Below are 20,747 nucleotides of genomic sequence, written 5' to 3' on the forward strand. Positions count from 1 at the left end.
AGTATGTCTTCTTTGGGAAATATGTATTCAGATCTTTTGTTAATTTTAAAATTGGATTATTACATTTTTTTCTATACAATTATTTGAGTTTCTTATACTCTGGTTATTAATCCATTGTCAGGTGAGTAATTTGCAGATATTGTTTCCTATTCTGTGGCTTGCATGCTCACTTTATTGATTGCTTCCTTTGCTATGCAGAAGCTTTTTAACTTGGTATGGTCCCACATATCCATTTTTGCTTTGGTTGCCTTTGCTTATCTAGTGTTACTCAAAAAATCTTTGCTCAGTCAGTGTCCTGGAGAGTTTCCCCAATATTTTTTTTAGTAGCTTCATAGTTTGAGGTCTGAGATTTAAGGGTTTAATCTATTGGGATTTGATTTTTGTATATGGTGAGAGATGAGGGTCTAGTTTTCGTTCTTCTGCATATGTATATCTAGTTTTCCCAGAATCATTTTTTGAAGATACTGTCCTCTCCCCAGTGTATATTCTTGGTATCTTTGTTGACAATGAGTTCACTGTAGATATATGACTGTATTTCTGAGTTCTCTATTCCTTTCCATTCGTCTATGTGTCTTGTTTTTATGCTAGTGCCATGTTTTGATTACTGTAGCTTTGTCGTATAATTTGAAGTCAGGTAATATCCATCCAGTTTAGTTCTTTTTTGCTGAGAATATCTTTGGCTATTTTGGGTCTTTTGTGGTTCCATATAAAATTAAGAATTGTTTATTTCTATTTTTGTAAAGAATATCCTTGGTATTATGATATGGATTGTACTGAATCTATAGATGGCTTTGGATAGTGTGGACATTTTAATAATATTTATGCTTCCAATCCATGAACATGGAATTTCTTTTCTTTGTTTTGTATTTTTCCTCAGTGTCTTTCATCAATGTTCTATAGTTTTCATTGCAGTGAACTTTTACTTCTTTGGTTAAGTGAATTCCTAGGTATTTAATTTTATTTGTAGCTATTGTATATGGCATTACTTTCTTGATTTTTTTTTTTTTAGATTGTTTGTTGTTGGCATATAGAGATGCTATAGATTTTTGTATTTTTTTTAACTTTAAGTTCTGGGATACATGTGCAGAATGTGCAGGTTTGTTACATAGGTATACATATGCCAGGGTGGTTTGCCGTACCTATCAACCCATCATCTAGTTTTTAAGCCCTACATGCATTAGGTATGGTCTCCCTCCTCTTACCCGCTACTCTCCCCCTACTGACAGGCCTTGGTGTGTGATGTTCCACTTCCTGTGTCCATGTGTTCTCATTGTTCAACTCCCGCTTATGAGTGAGAACATACAGTGTTTTCTGTTTCTGTGTTAGTTTTCTGAGGATGATGGCTTCCAGCTTCATCCATGTCCTTGCAAAGGACATGAACTCATTCTTTTTTATGGCTTCATAGTATTCCATGGTTTATATGTGCCACATTTTCTTTATTCAGTCTATCATTGATGGATGTTTGGGTTGGTTCCAAGTCTTTGCTGTTGTAAATAGTGCTACAGTAAACGTATGTGTGTATGTGTCTTTATAGTAGAATGATTTATAATAATTTGGGAATATAGCATGTAATGGGATTGCGGAGTCAAATGGTATTTCTGGTTCTAGATTTTTGAGAAATCGCCACAGTTTTCTACAGTGGTTGAGCTAATTTATACTCAACCAACAGTATAAAAGCATTCCTATTTCTCCACAGCTTCTCCAGCATCTGTTGTTTCCTGGCTTTTTAATAATCACCATCCTCACTGGTGTGAGATGGTATCTCAACATGGTTTTGATTTGCATTTCTCTAATGGCCTGTTATGATGTGCTTTTTTTTTTTTAATGTATATATATATGTTTGTTGACCACATAAATGTCTTCTTTTGAGAAGTGTCTGTTCATATCTTTGCCCACTTTTTGATGGCATTATTTTTTTCTTGTAAATTTGTTTAAATTCCTTATATATTCTGCATATTAAACCTTTTTCAGATGACTAGATTACAGAAATTTTCTCTCATTCTATAGGGTGCCTGTTCACTCTGATGATGGTTTCTTTTGCTGCACAGAAGCTCTTTAGTTTGATTAGATCTGATTTGTCAATTTTGGCTTTGGTTGCCATTGCTTTTGGTGTTTGAGTCATGAAGACTTTGCCCATGCGTATGTCCTGATGATATTGCCTAGGTTTTCATCTTGAGTTTTTATGATTTTGGGTTTTACATTTAAGCCTTTAATCCATTTTGAGTTAATTTTTGTATAAGGTGTATGGAAGGGGTCCAGTTTCAGTTTTCTGCATATGGCTAGCCAGTTTTCCCAGCACCATTTATTAAATAATCTGTCCTATTACTTGTTTCTGTCAGGTTTGTTGATGATCAGATGGTTGTAGATGTTTGGTGTTATTTGTTCCATTGGTCTGTGTATTTGTTTTGGTACCAGTACTGTGCTGTTTTGGTTACTGTAACCTTGTAGTATAGTTTGAAGTCAGGTAGCATGATGACTCCAACTTTGTTCTTTTTGCTTAGGATTGTGTTGGCTGTAAGGGCCCTTTCTTGGTTTCATGTGACATTTAAAGTAGTTTTTTCTAATTATGCAAATAAACTCAATGGTAGCTTGATGGGAACAGCATCGAATGTATAAATTACTTTTGGCAAAAAGTAATTTATAGATTCGATGCTGTTCCCATCAAGTAGATTGAATCATTTGAACCAGCAGTGAATTGAATCAGCATTGAATCTATAAATTACTTTTGGCAGTAATTTATAGATTCAATGCTGATTCAATTCAATGCTGATTCAAATGATTCAGTTCAGTCATTTCCATGATATTAATTCTTCCTAACCATGAGTGTGGAATTTTTTTTCCATTTGTTTGTGTTCTCTCTAATTTCCATGAACAGTGGTTTGTAGTTCTCCTTGAAGACATCTTTCACGTTTCTTGTAAGTTGTATTCCTAGGTATTTTATTTTCTTTGTAGCAATTGTGAATGAGAGTTTACTCATGATTTGGCTCTCTACTTGTCTCTTATTGACCTGTAGGAATGCTTGTGAGTTTTGCACGTTGATTTTGCATCCTGCAACTTTGCTGAAGTTGCTTGTCAGCTTAAGGAGTTTTTGGGCTGAGATGATGGAGTTTTCTAAATATACAGTCATGTCATCTGCAGAGACACTTTGGCTTTCTCTCTTCCTATTTATATACCCTTTATTTCTTTCTTTTGCCTGATTGCCCTGGCCAGAACATCCAACACTATGTTGAATAGGAATGGTGAGAGAGGCCATCTTGTCCTGTGCTAGTTTTCAAAGGGAATGCTTCAAGCTTTTGCCCCTTCAGTATGATATTGGCTATGGGTTTGTTGTAAATAGGTCTCATTATTTTGAGATATGTTTCATCAGTAGCTAGTTTATTGAGAGTTTTTAGCATGACGGGATGTTGAATTTTATTGAAAGCCTTTTCTGCATCTGTTGAAATAATCATGTGGTTTTTGTCATTGGTTCTGTTTATGTGATAGATTACATTCATATATTTGCGTATGTGGAACCAGCCTTGCATCCTAGGGATGAAGGTGACTTGATCGTGATGGATAAGCTTTTTGTTGTGCTGCTGGATTCAATTTGCTGGCATTTTATTGAAGATTTTCGCATCGATGTTCATCAAGAATATTGACCAGAAATTTTCATTTTTTTGTTGTGTCCCTGCCAGATTTTGGTATCAAGATGATGCTGGCCTCATAAAACGAGTTAGGGAGGGGTCCCTCCTTTTCTATCGTTTGGAATAGTTTTGGAAGGAATGGTACCAGCTCCTCTTTTTACCTCTGATACAATTTGGCTGTGAATTCATCTGGTTCTGGGTTTTATTCTGGTTGGTAGGCTATTAATTGCTGCCTCAATTTCAGAACTTGTTATTGGTCTATTCAGGGATTCAGCTTCTTCTTGGTTTGTTCTTAGAAGGGTGTATGTGTGCAGGAATTTATCCATTTCTTCTAGATTTTCTAGTTTATTTGTGTAGAGGTGTTAATAGTATTCTCTTATGTTAGTTTGTATTTCTGTGGGATCAGTGGTGATATCCTTTGTATAATTTTTTATTGTGTCTGTGAGTCTTCTGTTTTTTCTTGATTAGTCTAGCGAGTGGTCTAATATATTTTTCAAAAAACCAGTTTCTGGATTCATTGATTTATTTTTTTGAAGGATTTTTTGTGTTTCTGTTTCCTTCAGTTCAGCTCTGATCTTAGTTATTTCTTGTATTCTGTTAATTTTTGAATTTGTTTGTTTTTGCTTCTCTGGTTCTTTTAATTTTGATTTTAGGGTGTCAATTTTAGATCTTTCCAGCTTTGCAATGTGGAATTTTGTGCTATAAATTTCCTTCTTAACGCTGCTTTAGCTGTGTCCCAGAGATTTTGGTACATTGTCTCTTTGTTCTCATAGGTTTCAAAGAACTTGTTTATTTCTGACTTAATTTCATCATTTTCCCAGTAGTCATTCAAGAGCAGGTTGTTCAGTTACTTGTGGGTTTTGTGTGAGTTTCTTAATCCTGAATTCTAATTTGATTGCATGGTGGTCTTGTTATAATTTCTATTCTTTTGCATTTCCTGAGGAGTAATTTACTTCCAATTTTTATGTGGTCAGTTTTAGAAAAAGTGCTATGTGGTGCTGAGAAGAATGTATATTCTGTTGATTTGGGGTGGAGAGTTCTCTAGATATCCATTAGGTCTCTTTGGTCCAGAGCTGAGTTTAAGGTCTGAAGATCCTTGTTAATTTTCTATCTTGTTGATCTGGGTAACATTGCCAGTGGGATGTTAAAAGTCCCCTCTATTATTGTGTAGGAGTCTAAGTCTCTTTGTAGGTCTCTAAGAACTTGTTTTATGAATTTGGATGCTCCTGTATTGGGTGCATATATATTTAAGGTAGATAGCTCTACTTGTTGCATTGATCCCTTTACCATTATGCAATGTTCTTATTTGTCTTTTTTGATCTTTGTTGGTTTAAAGTCCATTTTATCAGAGACTAGGATTGCAACCCCTGATTGTTTTAAATATTTGCTTGGTAAATATTCCTCCATCCCTTTATTTTGAGCTTATGTGTGTCTTTGCACATTAGATAGGTCTCCTGAATACAGCACACTGATGGGTCTTGACTCTATTCAACTTGCCAGTCTGTGCCTTTTAATTGGGGCATTTGGGCCATTTACACTTAAAGTTATTATTGTTATCTGTGAGTTTGATCCTGCTATTATGATGCTAGCTTGTTATTTTGCTTGTTAGTTGATGCAGTTTCTTCTTTGCATCAACGATGTTTACAATTTGGTATATTTTTGTAGTGGCTGGTACCAGTTTTTGCTTTCCATGTTTAGTGCTTCCTTTAGGAGCTCTTATAAAGTAGGCCTGGTAGTGGCAAAATCTCTCAGCATTTGCTTGTCTGTAAAGGATTTATTTCTCCTTCGCTTATGAAGCTCAGTTTTGCTGGTTATGAAATTATGGGTTGAAAAATCTTTTCTTTAAGAATGTTGAATATTGGTCCCCACTCTCTTTTGGCTTGTAGAGTTTCTGCTGAGAGATATGCTGTTCTTCTCATGGGCTTCCCTTTGTGGATAACCTGATCTTTCTCTTTGGCTACTCTTAACATTTTCTCCTTCATTTCAACCTTGGTGAATCTGACGACTATGTGTCTTGGTAGTTGCTCTTCTCAAGGAGTATCTTTGTGGTGTTCTCTGTAGTTCCTCAATTTAAATGTTGACCTGTCTTGCTAGGTTGGGGAAGTTCTCCTGGATAATATCCTGAAGAGGAATGTTTTCTGACTTTCTTCCATTCTTCGTGTTACTTTCAGGTACACCAGTCAAATGTAGATTTGGTCTTTTCACATTGTCCCATATCTCTTGGAGACTTTGTTTATTTCTTTTTGTTCTTTTTTCTCTAATCGTGTCTTCTCATATTATTTCACTGAGTTGATTTCAATCTCTAATATCCTTTCTTCCACTTGATTGATTTGGCTGTTGATACTTGTGTATGCTTCATGAAGTTCTTGTGCTGTGTTTTTCAGCTCCAGGAGGTCATTTATGTTCTTCTCTAAACTGGTTATTCTAGTTAGAAATTTGTCTAACCTTTCTACCAGGTTCCTAGCTTCCTTGCATTGGGTTAGAACATGCTCCAACCCTTCTTCCGGGTTCCTAGCTTCCTTGCATTGGGTTAGAACATGCTCCTTTAGTTTGGAGGAGTTTGTTATTGTCCACCTTCTGAAGCCTACTTCTGTCTGTTCGTCAAACTTACTCTCCATCCAGTTTTGTTCTCTTGATGGTGAGGAGTTGTGATCCTTTGGAGAAGAAGAGACATTTTGGTGTTTGGAATTTTTAGCCTTTTTTGCCGATTTTTCCCCATCTTTGTGGATTAATCTGCCTTTGGTTTTTGATATTGCTGATGTTAATACTGTTCCTTTCTGTTTGTTAGTTTGCCTTCTAACTGTCAGGCCCCTCTGCTGGAGTTTGCTGGAGGTCCACTCCAGACCCTGTTTGCCTGGATATCACCAGGGGAGGGTGCAGAACAACAAAGATTGCTGCCTGTTCTACCTCTGGAAGCTTCTTCCCAGAGGGGCACCTGCCAGATGTCAGCCAGAGCTCTCCTGTATGAGTTTTCTGTCAACCCCTACTGTGTGTCTCCCAGTAAGTATACATAGGTGTCAGGGACCCATTTGAGGATGTAGTCTTTTCCTTATCAGGGCTTGAACACTGTACTGGGAGAACCGCTGCTATCTTCAGAGCTGTCAGGCAGGAATGTTTAAGCATACTGAAACTGTGCCCACAACCTCCTCTCCTCCCATGTGATCTGTCCCAGGGAGCTGAGGTAGTCTCTGCCCAGTTCAAACTTTGTGGCAACTTTGTTTACACTGTGAGGGTCAAACCACCTACTCAAGCTTCAACAATGGCTGATACCCTTTCTTTCCATTAAGCTCGAGCACTAGAGGTCAACTTCAGACTGCTGTGCTAGCAGCAAGAATTTAAAGCCAATGGATTTTAGCTTTTGCAGGGCTCCATGAGGTTTGGACTTGCTGAGCCAGGCAACAGAGAGACTCTCCTGGTCTGCTGGTTGCCATGACCATGGGAAAAGTGCAGTATCTGGGCCAGAATGTACCGTTCCTCCTGCTATAGTCTCTTGCAGCTTCCCTTGGCTAGGAAAGGGAAATCCCCTGACTCCTTGCACTTCCCTCAACCTGCTTTGGCTGGCTTCCATGGGCTGTAACCACTGTCCAGCTCATCCCCATGAGATGAACCGGGTACCTTAGTTGGAAATGCAGGAATGAACTTCCATCTGTGTTGACCTTGCTGGGAGCTGTAGAATGGAGCTGTTCCTATTTGGCCATCTTGTCAGCTATCTATTGGGTGTGGCTTTTATTAATTGTGTTTTTAATTCTCCTGTGCTTATCCTTTATCTGTAATCTGTATCAACTTTGCCTTCCCTATGTATCTATAAGGGTATTTTCCTACAGTTGAGTATCCTATTGAGGCTGAATGTGGAGGAAAAGTTAAATATTAAACTTCAACTCAATTGAACATGGACACAGAAAATCGTCACTAAGTCCCAGAATGTGAGCCCCTTGAGGTGATAATTCAGCATTGCTTCAGAGAAATCTCTATTTCAATCTATATGTTAGTTACTGAAAAACAACAGACAGTCGCAAAAACAAGTTGCTTTTTGTGTTCCTTGAGTCCAATCGTGAAGTGCCCTTGTGACTGGGCCTCATGCTAAATAACTTGTTACAAAAAGAACTAGGGTCCCAGATTGTACCAAAGCTTCATGAGACCTCTCTTTATCTGTGCACCAATGAATGGCCAACTCTGGTGCCCAGGCTGTTGCTTCTTAGTCTGGTGGTGAATCCACCATAGTCTGGTGAGTGTGGTGTCTGACTCTGGTGCCCAGCCTGTTGCTTCCCAGTCTGGTGGGGAATCCTCCATAGATCTCTTTTCTTTCTTCCATTTCCATTGCAATTTGTTTATTTATATAATTTGATTATATAAATTTGCTTATATCTGCATTGCCATTTGTGTGGGATAAAACTTACTTACGCTTAAAGGTATTGTGTGTGTGCCTTTTCTTCTCCCCTTGTGCATTTCCTGCACAGAATGCACCTTTCCAGGGGAGTGAATGGTTCTGTCTTGCTGGAGTTCCAGGCACCACTGGAGTATGAAGAAAACTCCTGCAGCTTGCTTGGTGTCCGCCCAAACAGCTGCCCAGTTTTGTGCTTGAGACCCAGGTCCCTGGTGGTGCCAGGGGCCTTGGACCCTGGTGTCCCTGGTGCAGTTTTATGAAATGCATTTCACATGAGGGAATCTCCTGATGTGTGGATTGCAAAAACCATGGGAAAATGGTCGTACCCAGGCTTGGAATCACAGGCTCTTATGGCTTCCTTTGGCTTGGAGAGGGAGGTCTCCACCCTGCTTCTGTTTGTCCGCTGTGGTTTGTACCCACTGCCTAACCAATCCCAGTGAGATGAACTGGGTACCTCAGTTGGGAATGGAGAAATTGGCCACCTTCTGTGTTGGTCTCACTGGGAGCTGCAAACCAGATCTGTTCCTATTTCCCTATTGTAGCCCCTCCCTTGTATGCCGATTTTGTATCTTACAACTTTACTGAATTTATCAGTGCTGATAATTTTCTTGTGGAGTCTTTAGGTTTTTCCAAATATAAGATCATACCTTCTCCAAACAAGGATAATTTGACCTCTTCCTTTCCAGTTTGGATGCTTTTTATTTCTTTCTTTTGTCTGATTGCTCTTGCTAGGACTTCCAGTATTATGTTGAATAACAGAGGTGAAAGTGGGCATCCTTGTCATGTTCTAGATCTTAGAGGAAAGACTTTCAGTTTTTCCATGTTCAATATGAATACTAGCTTTTGATCTGTCATTTATGGCTTTTATTATGTTGCGGTATGTTTCTTTTGTATCCAGTTTTTTGAAGGTTTTTATCCTGAAGTAATGTCCAATTTTATGAAATGCTTTTTCACCATCAATTGAAATGATCATGTGGTTTTTGTGCTTCATTCTGTTGATATGATATATCCCATTGACTGATTTCCATATGTTGAACTATCCTTGCTTCCCCAGGATAAATCTTACTGTGTCATGATGAATGATCTTTTTCATATGTTGTTGAATTTTGTTTGGTAGTATTTTGTTGAGGATTTTTGCATTAATGTTCATCAGGGATATTGGCCAGTGGTTTCCTTTATTTGATAAGTCTTTGTCTGGTTTTGGTATCAGGGTGAGAGTAGCCTTGTTGAATGAATTTGGAAATGTTTCCTTCTCTATTTTTTCAAAATACTTTAAATATGATTGGTAATAGTTCTTTAAATGTTTGGTAGAATTCAGCAATGAAGCCATTGGGTCCTGGGCTCTTCTGTGCTTGAAGACTTCTTTTGTGACTTCAATCTCATGATTTGTTTATTGGTCTGTTTAGGTTTTAGATTTCTTCATGATTCAATTTTGGTTAAGTTGTTTATGTCAAGGAATTCACCTATTTTTTTCTAGATTTTCCAATTTATTGGCATAGAGTTGCTCATAGTAGCTGCTAATAATCCTTTGAATTTCTGTGGTATTGGTTGCAATGTCTCCTTTTCATCTCTGATTTTATTTATGTATCTTCTCTGTTTTCTCGTTAATTAGCCTGGCTAAGGATTTGTCGATTTTATGTATCTTTTCAGAAAGCCATCTTTTTCTTTCATTGTTCTTTTATTGTTTCAATTCCATTAACTTATCCACTGATCTTAAGTATTATTTCTCTTCTACTAATTTTGTGTTTCATTTGCTTTTCCTTTTCTAGTTCTTTAAGATCAATGGTTAAGTTGTTTATTTGAAGTTTTCCTACTTTTTTGATGTAGGCGCTTATAGCTGTAAACTTTCCTATTAGTACTAGTTTTGCCGTAGGTTTGGTATTTTGTGTTTAAATTATTATTTATTTCAAGAAAATTTTCAGTTTCCTTCTTAATTTCTTCATTGTCATTCAGAAGCATATTGTTTAATTTATGTGTGTTTTTATAAGTTCCAAAAGTCCTCCTGTTAATTGATTTCTAGTTTTATTCCATTGTAGTCAGAGAAGATACTTGATACAATTTCAATTTGTTTGCATTTTTAAGACTTTTTTGTTGCATCACATATAGTCTGTTCTTGGTAGTGATCCAAGTGCTGAGGAGAAGAATGTGTATTCTGGACTGGTTGGATGAAATATTCTGTAATTACCTATTAGATCTATTTGTTCTGTAGTGCAGATGAAGTCCAATGTTTCTTTGTTGATTTTCTGTCTGGATGGTTCTGTCTAATGCTGGAAGTGGGGTGTTGAAGCCTCCAGCTATTCTTGTATTGGGGTCTTGCTTTTTAGCTCTAATAATATTTTCTCTCTATGTTTAGGTTCTCCAGTGTTGGGTGCATATATAATTACAACTGTTATAGCCTCTTGCCAGATTGACCCCTTTTTCCCTGTGTAATGAACTTTTTTGTCTCTTTTTATGGTTTTTGTCTTGAAATCTGTTTTGTTTAAGCTTATAGCTACTCCTACTCATTTGAGAGATTCTTGAAGTATAACTATAATTCACCTATGACTTCTATAAGGATGTGATTCACCAAGGTTTAGGATGAGATTGAGGTATCTGCATTTTAAAATAGATTCATAGGCAATTCTGACATTCACCTTGAGGAAAATACTGTGATTTTACAGAACAGATCTAAACTAGAAAAGTGAATATTTTTCCATCTTTATGGATGGAGAAACCAAGAGCCAATATTTAACAGTTTTAAAGACTACTAAAAAAATTTGTACCTCTTTAGTTGTAACTTGCTTAATGCTTAAGTCTAACATTTGGAAAGAAGTTATTTTTAATAATTAGGGGTTAAGAACACAAGCTGTTGAATTAGGCAACGGGATTTGTAATCCTGGTTTGCTAGTTGTGTGACCTGGGAAAAAATGTTCACTCTTCTATGCCTTAGTGTTCTTTTTTATAAGATATAATAAGTATAGAATTGTTTTGAGTTAATGAATACAAGGATTATAATGTCTAGCACATAGTAAGTTTGTTTCTTTTTGGTTTATTTTGTAGTCTTGTGAAAAATCAATTACTATCTTCTATGTAATAGTCTTCTAAGAGTAACTGTCAGTATTATTTTTTAATATTATATCTTATTTGCAGTTTACTAATCCTAAAAATAATGTTTATTATACTTGTATCTGAAAACTCAAGTGCAGAAATATATCTGAATTTAAAATGGAAGATACTTATGGCTTACCAATGACAAAACTTTTTGATTTTCAAATATGCGTATTTCAAATGAAGGATATGCATAAATGTCTTTATTTTTCTATTGTTTTTAAATCTAAACACTATATATTTGTATAAATTTTGAAGATGTGGTTTGCTTTCTTTTTAATATTCTGTACTTTTTTTGTAGAATTCTTAATACTTTTTTCTTGTGTTCACTTTCCTATTTTCAGTTCTTCTTCTCTTCTTCTGTCTGGTAATGAAAACTCCATTCTGGAAAATCAGAATGGAAAAGGGAATAAAGGCAAGATGATTTTTAGATTTTATTGACATGTTTTTATTGGCATGTTTATTAAGTTTTTATTGACATGTTTATCAAGGATATGTGTGTTATATCCTTGATGTACCTGTGTTCGAAGATTTAATTTCATAGGAAATGAGAGATTATCTTATTTTTATGTCTTTTTAGGGTTAAAGTTTACATGCTTGATAAGGAGATTGTTTCTATAAGGTTATGTTATATTCTCTCACCAGTGGGACCACCTCCCTCCTGCTCTTTTTCACTCCTAAACACATGGTTGTACACTATCCCATGTGTATTAAGCCAACACAGCCTGCAAAGGGGTTGCACTTTGGATCATGGTAGTAGCGTGGCTGTGGCTGTTTGGAGACCCCAGAAGTGTAGCTTCCAGAATTATGCCATCTGGTAACAGTGCTGCCAGGCAATTCCACCCAGGGCATAAATATATTTTTGCTGAACATTTTTCCTGTTGCAACAGCCATGAATGGCTAGGCAGAGATATGGATGGATGGTCATGGGAACTAAGTGAAAGGTGTTTAATTGGAACCACTCTAATGTTCAAGGTGAGACAACTTGCAATAAAGCGTGAAGAAACACATTTGAACTTTTACGATAGATGTGGGAAGCTTGACCAAATAGTCTTTTAACTTCTATGAAGATTTTTAAATTAAATAATCATGAGATTATAGTAAGGAATGGTTACTTAAAAAATTTAGTGTTTATACACATGGCAGAAGGTAGTACAGAAACATAGCTTTTCTTTTTAAGGTAAAATAATTGTGATCACATTTATTTGGTTGGAGTTTATTTCTGATTTCTTAAAAATTCCCAGAACATTGAACATAAGTCAACATTAGATGGCGAAGAAAGTGTTATGCAGCTTGTATGTGTGCGTATCTGCATATCGGAGCACAAAATATTGACATGATAATTGTAGTCAAGCCTGAGTGAACAGTGGCCTGTGGGAATTCAGCTGGTGTTGTACCAACTGGATGGCTGCTCAGGACACAGTTTGAAATGCAAGGTGCAAGTTAGCACTTTATTCAGCACAGGCAGGCATCATTTAAAAATCCTTGGGGGCAACCCTGGTGATGTGCAGATGTTAAAACAGTCTGTTCTGAAGTGCTGATATTTTTGTACACTGGAAGAAACTTCTAGATTCTGGGTGAAAAATATTTGCACAATTACAAAAGGCATATAATACACAATATTTTCCAACTCTTTTATGATTTACATGATAATTGTTGATTATATGCAGAAATATCTGGACATAGAGTTAAAAGAGATGAAATATAAGAAAACCAGGAAATATTTAATTTCTAACTATAAAACAAAAAGGTTTTGTTTTGAGTTTTAGCTTTGTATATTTAGAAGTGCTGTTCAATAAGTATCTGATATATAAAGAGTATTTGGTCTTATTTAGTAATATATTTAATTTAAACAACTTTGTTCTATTAAATTGTTGCTTCTTTGTTTAGAGTTCATCCGTACTCCATAATTTACAGATTCAGATTCAAATTCACGTCTTAGCCTGATGGTCTTCTGCATTGTAGTCTGACTGAATAAGGAAAAAAAAGTCAATCATTTGTCATCTGTTAACTCCTCCAGAACAAGTTTTGGCTTTCAAATATAATTTTAAACATGTATTTTATACTGGAAATTATAATAGTTCTAAATTCTGGATTGTACAATAAAAACTAAGTTCTGTATAAAAGCAAAGTAGATAGATTAACTATACTTGAGCCTTTACAACATTTTATGTCAAAGTTTTTATATGAATTAGGATTTATTGAATTATTTTTATTCCACACATTAAAGTTTTCTTTTTTCAAATAGTTGCTTTACTGTGAAGTAAAATGTGCTTGTACAATATTTTTGCAACCTCTTTTTCAAGTTTTATTATTGGTATCTTGTTTATAGATGCTGTTCTGGTAATTCACTATGCATATTCATAATAAAATACTTATAAAATAGTTCATTAATAAATGGATAAATAATTTGATGATGGTATAATTCTGATTTCTCTAACCTATTATTATGTCTTACTGTTTTAGAATCTTAATCTTATAATTATGTTTGCTAGAAATTGAGAATGTGTTTAAATTGTAAGCCATTGATATGTATAAAATCTACATTTTAATAGATTCTCTACTCAAATGAAAGAAAATGTTAGTCCAACTGGTTTTATTTTGTGCATTATTTATATCTGTAAATTAAAAATAATCAACTTCAGAAAGCTTTGCTTTTTTATTTTCTTTGTTTATAAATTCAGACTAATATCACTACCTCATTTATAGTTAAATGTTTTTTTAGACTCTTAATATTTCATTTTGACATCTCGTTAAAAGTGGGCTCAAACCCAGAAAATATGATCCTGTTGTAGTGTATAATATATGGCATGGTTTATAACGTAATACAGTTTTGTTTAATGATTTAGAATAATTTCTCAGAATTTTGTGTTTAGAAAAATGGCAGAAAGTTAGCGTGGTAATTCATGTGGCTAAGTATGGCAATGTTAAATGTTTAAATGAGAAGTACTCTTGGGAAAAATGATTGGTGCTTAAAACTTGTACAGATTTGACAGCCTCTCTTCACTTCATTTTTCATCCTAAAGAAGTCTGCAAATATTCTTAGCTCACATCATGATTGCACATCAGTGGTTCTAATTAGCTAAACAGGAGTTTGTCTCAGTCATTGATCATCATCAGCTGCCTGACAGTGTCTTTATTTTTTTTAAGGAACTTTTTTTTTTTTTTAATGTCTTGTAAGTACATAGAAGTACATGTATTAATTGAATTGACCAGATAGGTTGGTGAAATTATAAACATAAAACTACATTTAAAAATCTTATTTTTTCAGATAAAGAATATTGTATTCCTGTTACAGCACCATTTAATCTTGGGAACATTTTTCTGTTACGAAAATGTTAGACATCCCATGCCACCAGGAGGAGCTGCTAGACAAATTGCCATATTTTGAGTTGTGATTATATTTTAATTTCAAAATGATAACATAGTCAATTCTGGAGGTTTTTGGTTATGAGATATACTATTCAGGTATATTTTTGAAGTTTTTATTTTAAATGACACTTTATGACCCATTTTTTCAATATTATGTCACTCAGATTAATTTATTGAGAAGTGTTACTGTTATTTTGGTGACTCTCACACTTTAGCGTACATCAGAATCGCTTGAGATCTTGTGTCTTAATCAGTTCTGGCTGCTAAAACAGAATCCTGGGTGGCTTAAATATTTATTCTCATAGTTCCGGAGGCTGAGAAGTACAAAATTAAAGTGCCAGCTGATGTGGTTTCCGGTGAGGGCTCTTTGCAGATGGCTGCTTTTTTGTTGCATCCTCATTTGGCAGAGAGAGTGAGATCCTCTCTCTAGTCTCCCTTCTCATAAAGGTGCTACTCCCATTCATGAGGGAGTAATCCTCATGACCCTAATTGCCTCCCACAGGCCCTACCTCCAAATACTATCACATTGGTTATTAGGGCTTCAGTGTATTAATTTTGAGGAGACACAAACCTTCAGTCCATAGCACCTTGTTAAACAGATTGCTGGGCCCCCACCCTTAGAGTTCTTGATTCAGTGCATCTGGATTAGGCTGAAGAACATGCAATTCTAACATAGGAGATGATGATGCTAGTGCTCTGCAACCTAACCACTAGTTAGACTGTGAGTATGTGTATGCGACATACTTGTGTTATAGGAGAGAATCAGCCTAGTGTCAAGCTCATTTGGAAGCTATAATAATGCTTTTGCTTGGGTTTGGTGGCACATAATCTAAATATTATCCCTATCCTATTTAAAAGGGCCACCAGAATTTATCTGGACATTAGTGGGGATCTTAGGCTTATTATAGAAGAGGGGATAGAAGAGGGGATTATAAAGACTAAGCCTACAATTTGTTTTTAACATTTATTTTAAGTTTAGGGGTAAATGTGCAGGTTTGTAACATAGGTAAATTTGTGTCATGGGGATTGGTTATACAATTTATCACCCAGGTATTAAGCCTAGTACCCAATGGTATTTTTCCTGATCTTCTCCTTCCTCCAATCCTCTTCCCTCCAATAGGACCTAATGTATGTTGTTCCCCTCTATTTGGCCATGTGTTTTCATCATTTAGCTCCCATTTATAGGTGAGAACATGTGGTATATTAGGTTTTCTGTACTGCATTAGTTTTCTGAGGACAATGGCCTCCAGCTCCATTCATGTCCCTGCAAAGGATATGATCTTGTTCCTTTTTGTGGCTTTGTAATATTCCATATGTACCATGTTTTCTTTATCCAGTCCATCATTGGTGGGCATTTTTGTTGATTCCATGTCTTTGCTATTGTAAATAGTGCTGCAGTGAATATATGGGTGTATATGTCTTTATATGGAATGATTTATATTCCTTTGTAACCTTATATATTAAACTAATTCCTAGACAGTTAAAAGTAGATTCATGGTACATCCAGAAAGGAACGTACAGAGGAAATATCTTACTGTAGTTAATGCTTTAACTTTCATGATCTGGGTCTTTGTCCCTGGGTAAACCCTATCATGCCCTACCTTTTGGTATATGGCTATTTTCCTCTTAATGTATATACCTCTAATAGATTTAGTATGTTTTTGAAGTACTTATGATTTTATAATAGTAAGTTAAACATTCAAGTGGTAATTTGAGGTAATATATTAGTGGCAAATTATAGGCCAAGTGCATATATTTTTAACATAAAATAGTTGTATAAATCAATAAATACACTAAAATATAAAATGGCAGATATACTGATAGTGGCAAAACAAAATAAAAAGGAGTAGAAATTAATCAGTTTTAGAATGTATATTTTATTATTAATACAAGAAACAAAAGAAGTCCTAGTTGTACACAATGGATTCCAATTATGTAATTATGTATTAAATGTGCTATTAATGTATGGTAAGTAGAAAATAAAATAATAAAGCAAGATAAAGTGAAAATGGTAAGAAGAAATCATCGTAATGTGTATGTTTGTAAAATTTCCAATGTGGTTTATTCCAATTCTCCGCCTTTTGTGTGCCTACCTCTAAAGGGCTAAACTTGGCTTGAGAAAAACCCTGAACCATGATGACAATGATCTTACATTAATTTATGACCACTAATTTTAAGTGGTCCTTAGTACTGCCTGGTCATAATCCTGCTTTTTCCTGGCCCAATTCCTATCTCAGTAGACTAGAATGTTTCATGTTTCCTCTCTTCTCAACTTCCAACACTTCTTTTCCCATTCTTACTTTCAACTGTTGGATACCCTTGCTTTCATATACCATTGGAAACTCTTAGAAGGGAGCTTTTATTCCTTCCCATAAGTATATCTTCCAACATATTTGAATCTGTTCTTATACTCTCTATTTTTATTTCTTTGGAAGAACTGTTTATATTTATCTAAAGCCAAACAGGCTGAGTGTATGCTTCAAGCCTCAAGGATTCAAAGATGCTGGACTGCAGTTCTCTCTCTCTCTTTCATCATCAGTGTCTATGACTGCCCTGGATAATTCCTATCAGCATACACACAGGTCTGTCTTATCTCCCATGTTAATAAAAACTCTTGTGATCTCATGTTTCTCTTGAAGTATTCTGCCATTTCTCTGCTCCTTTCTATGCAAAATTCCTCTGAAGAGTACTTTTCAGTATTTCTGTGTTTTTCTTCCTTATTGAACTTACTCTAATTAGGCTTTATAATCACCATCCTCCCAAAATAGTTCTCGTTAAGATATCTCTACTGACCTTAATTGATAGGGTTTGGCTCTGTGTTCCTACCCACATCTTATCTCCAGTTGTACTTCCATAATTCCCATGTGTTATGGAAGGGACCTAGTGGGTGGGAATTTCAACTATGGAGGTGGTTTCCCCCATACTGTTTTTGTGGTAGTGAATAAGTCTCATGAGATCTAATGGTTTTATCAGGGGTTTCAGCTTTTACATCGTCCTCATTTTCTCTTGCTGCCACCATGTAAGAAGTACCTTTCACCTCCCGCCATGATTCTGAGGCTTCCCCAGCCGTATGGAACTGTAAGTCCAATTAAACCTCTTTTTGTTCCCAGTTTCAGGTTATGTCTTTATCAGCAGTGTAAAACAGATTAATACATTAATGTTGCTAAATCCAGCAGTCATTTCTCCATCTTTACTTTCTTTAGTGTGTTTGTAGCATTTGATACACTTGATCATTGCTTTCTACTAGATTCTATTAGCTCTTTCTCTTAATTCTCCTCTCAGATTACTGGCTTATCCTTCGTAGTTTCATGTGATGTTTTTTCCTTTTCTTAATAAACTATAAATGTTGAAATCCTCCAGGACTCAATTCTCATACTTCTTTATCCAAAATCACTCCCTATGCAAACCTATCTACTCTTACGGTCTTAAAAATACAGTAGTCTGCCTTATCCATGGGGAGTATGTTCCAAAGCTCCCAATGGATACCTGAAACCATGGACAGTACTGAACCCTATGTACACTATGATTTTTCCCACACAGTAATGGGCAGGTAGTGTTCATAGCATGGATACTTTTGACAAAGGGATGATTCACGTCCTATGTGAGTCAGAGTTGGACAGTGCAAGATTTTATCATGCACTCATAACTGCACTGCAATGTAAAGTTTATGGATTGTTTATTTCTGGAACTTCTTTAATATTTTTGGATCACAGTTGACTGCTAGTATCTGAAACCATGGAAAGTGAAACTGCGGGTAAGGGGGAACTACTGTATTTGGATGACTCCTAAATTTGTATCTTCAGCCTTAACTTTTTTACTGATTCCAGACTTTTTAATCCAACTGCCTACTCCCTTTGGATATTGATTAGGCATCTCAAACTTAGTATGTCCATATTTGAAATCCTTGTGTCTGACAGTTTTCTTTCCATATCTTAGATAATGTCTACTCCAGTCTTCCAGTTATATAGGCAAAAGCTTTGGAGACATTCCTGACTTTTCTATCAAAAAACAAACAAACAAACAAACAAACAAACAAAACCTGTTAGCTCTACCTTTAAAATATCCAAAATTTAATCACTTCTCAATAGCACTGCATCTACCTATCTTGTACAATTCACCTTCCTTTTTCACCTGGCTGTTTCATTTTGTTTCTAACTTGTCTTTTTTCTTTCTCCCTTGACCCTTAAGGTCTGTTCTCAACTCACCAGCCATTGATACTCTTAGAATGTTATATATTATTTATTTGCTCATTGCCTTTCCATTTCACTTCAATTCCAAATTTCACAAAGCCTAAAAGGCCATATATTATTTTATCCCCAGTGACTTCTCTGTCCTTAGCTACTATTTCCTTAATGCACTTCACTATAAATGCATGTACTTCTGTGCTGTTATTTGAATATACCAGTTGCTCTTGCCTTTGTGTCTTTGCTCTTGCTACTACTTCCATGACTTGGAGAACTCTTCCCTAGGATCTGCATGACTTTTCCTTCCTTTAGATCTCTTCTCAGATATAATATTACCTTTAAGAAGAGTTATTTGTTAACCATCCTATATAAAATAACAACAACCTTCGTTTCTCTCCTAATTTCTCTAGGATTGGGAATTCCTTTCTTGGTTACCCTAATTTATTGTCCTTATTACACTTATAACTATTTGACATAGTATGTATTATTTATTTTCATTACCTCTGTACTAAAATGTTAATTCCATGAAGGCAGCAACTTGGCTTATTTTGTTCTCTCCAGTGTCTCTAGTCCCTAGTCCAATGACTATCATATAATAAATGTGCAGTAAATACTTGAATGAATGATGGATTAATGTGTTAGATGTAGCTTTCCTTTATTCTGGTAGGTATTCCTTCAATCTGAGAACTTTTCTAAAATATTCTCAGCAGTTACCTCCTGAAATACTGCTTTATTTTTCATCCCATAGTTAGTACTCCTGGAATGTTGTAGGGATATATTAGAGTTTCCCAAAGAAACTTATATGTCTCAACTGTGTTTTCATGTTTCTAATCTCACTGTTTTCCTATGCAGTGTTCTGGATGAAGCCCTGATTACTATCCCTCATTTCACTAATCTCTTTTTGTGTCTTGTTTTGAGCTTAGTCCATTTCGTTGTTTTTTACTTCAGTGATTATAATTTTTGACCTTCAAGATTTTAATAGATTCCTTACATCTACCTGATTGTGTTTTATTTCTCATTTTTACTTTTAACATTACTTATTCTTTTGTCTTTATGGACTTTTAACTGACTTATTTTAGCCTTTTTCATTGTATTCTCTTATTTTATTAGAGGATTACATCTTTTGACTTGCACTAGTATGTCAGTGTATGTGGGTTTATGTATTTTGAATTTTTTGGGGAGGTCATATATCAAGAGGGAAGGTTGCTGTTATTGTTATTGTTTACATCCTTCTTTTTCTCTATCACCACGTCCTTTTCTAATGCCTTTTTTCCTATAAATTTTATAGTTGCTTTTAAATTGTCAATCTCACCCAAGTCTCTCTCCTGAAATAGGTTTTATAGAGATTTTCCTATACTTGGCCTCAGCTGTAGGGTGTTTTAGCTCAACTCTTGATTAGGGAGCTACATTAATAAACTTTTGCCTGTATAGACTTGGTTCTAGGCAAGGATGGGTGGAAGCTTTTTTCCAGCTTCATTTCATGAGTTAGCATTCCCATCCCACACAGTGAGCCTGGTTGTGCTTCTGCATACTGGGTAGGGCACTCTTATTCCCTATTATCCCCATAAGTCAAGCTCCTTTCCACCTCAGCCTGCATCTTGATCTAGGGGAACAGCAAACAGTAGCTGTATCCCCATTTATAGTTTTCTATTTTGTTTAATTTGTGATTCTTGGAGATACAGATTTGTCTGTTAAAATTTTTTATGTTTTTCTATGAATACCATGTATTTTATTTGTGATGTTTTCATAAAATATCAGTCAGTGTCCAATAAATTTCCTCTTATTATATAAAGTGACTGGTATTAGCCTGATTATACAATCTCTTCAGACCTTTGTTCCTTCCTTTTCCCTTTTCCTCCATTTCCTTTTTAAAGCTATATTTGTTTATTTTTAGAAGATAGTCATTCTTTACAAGTATTATGATTTTCTGCTTCCTAGAGAACTATGCTTTGATTATACAACTGCCATTTAGTTAGTTAGTAGCATTCTCAGAGACTAGAAATGTGTAGGAAGGTGTCAGAAATCCAAAAAGTCTAGTTATAGGATATCGACTATAAGTTAATCTCTGTCATTCTCTCTTTTGAGACTTTTACTTAA

At 35.4% G+C, this 20,747-nt stretch overlaps 1 protein-coding gene across 14 annotated transcripts in view; it reads left to right on the forward strand.

Annotated features, from left to right (window-relative positions):
- CNTLN (centlein) overlaps positions 1 to 20,747 on the forward strand; it is a 314,849-nt gene that overhangs the window by 45,414 nt on the left and 248,688 nt on the right. The window lies entirely within an intron of this gene.

This window comes from Saimiri boliviensis, chromosome 2 (assembly GCF_048565385.1).
Source record: "Saimiri boliviensis isolate mSaiBol1 chromosome 2, mSaiBol1.pri, whole genome shotgun sequence".
NCBI lineage: Eukaryota > Metazoa > Chordata > Mammalia > Primates > Cebidae > Saimiri > Saimiri boliviensis.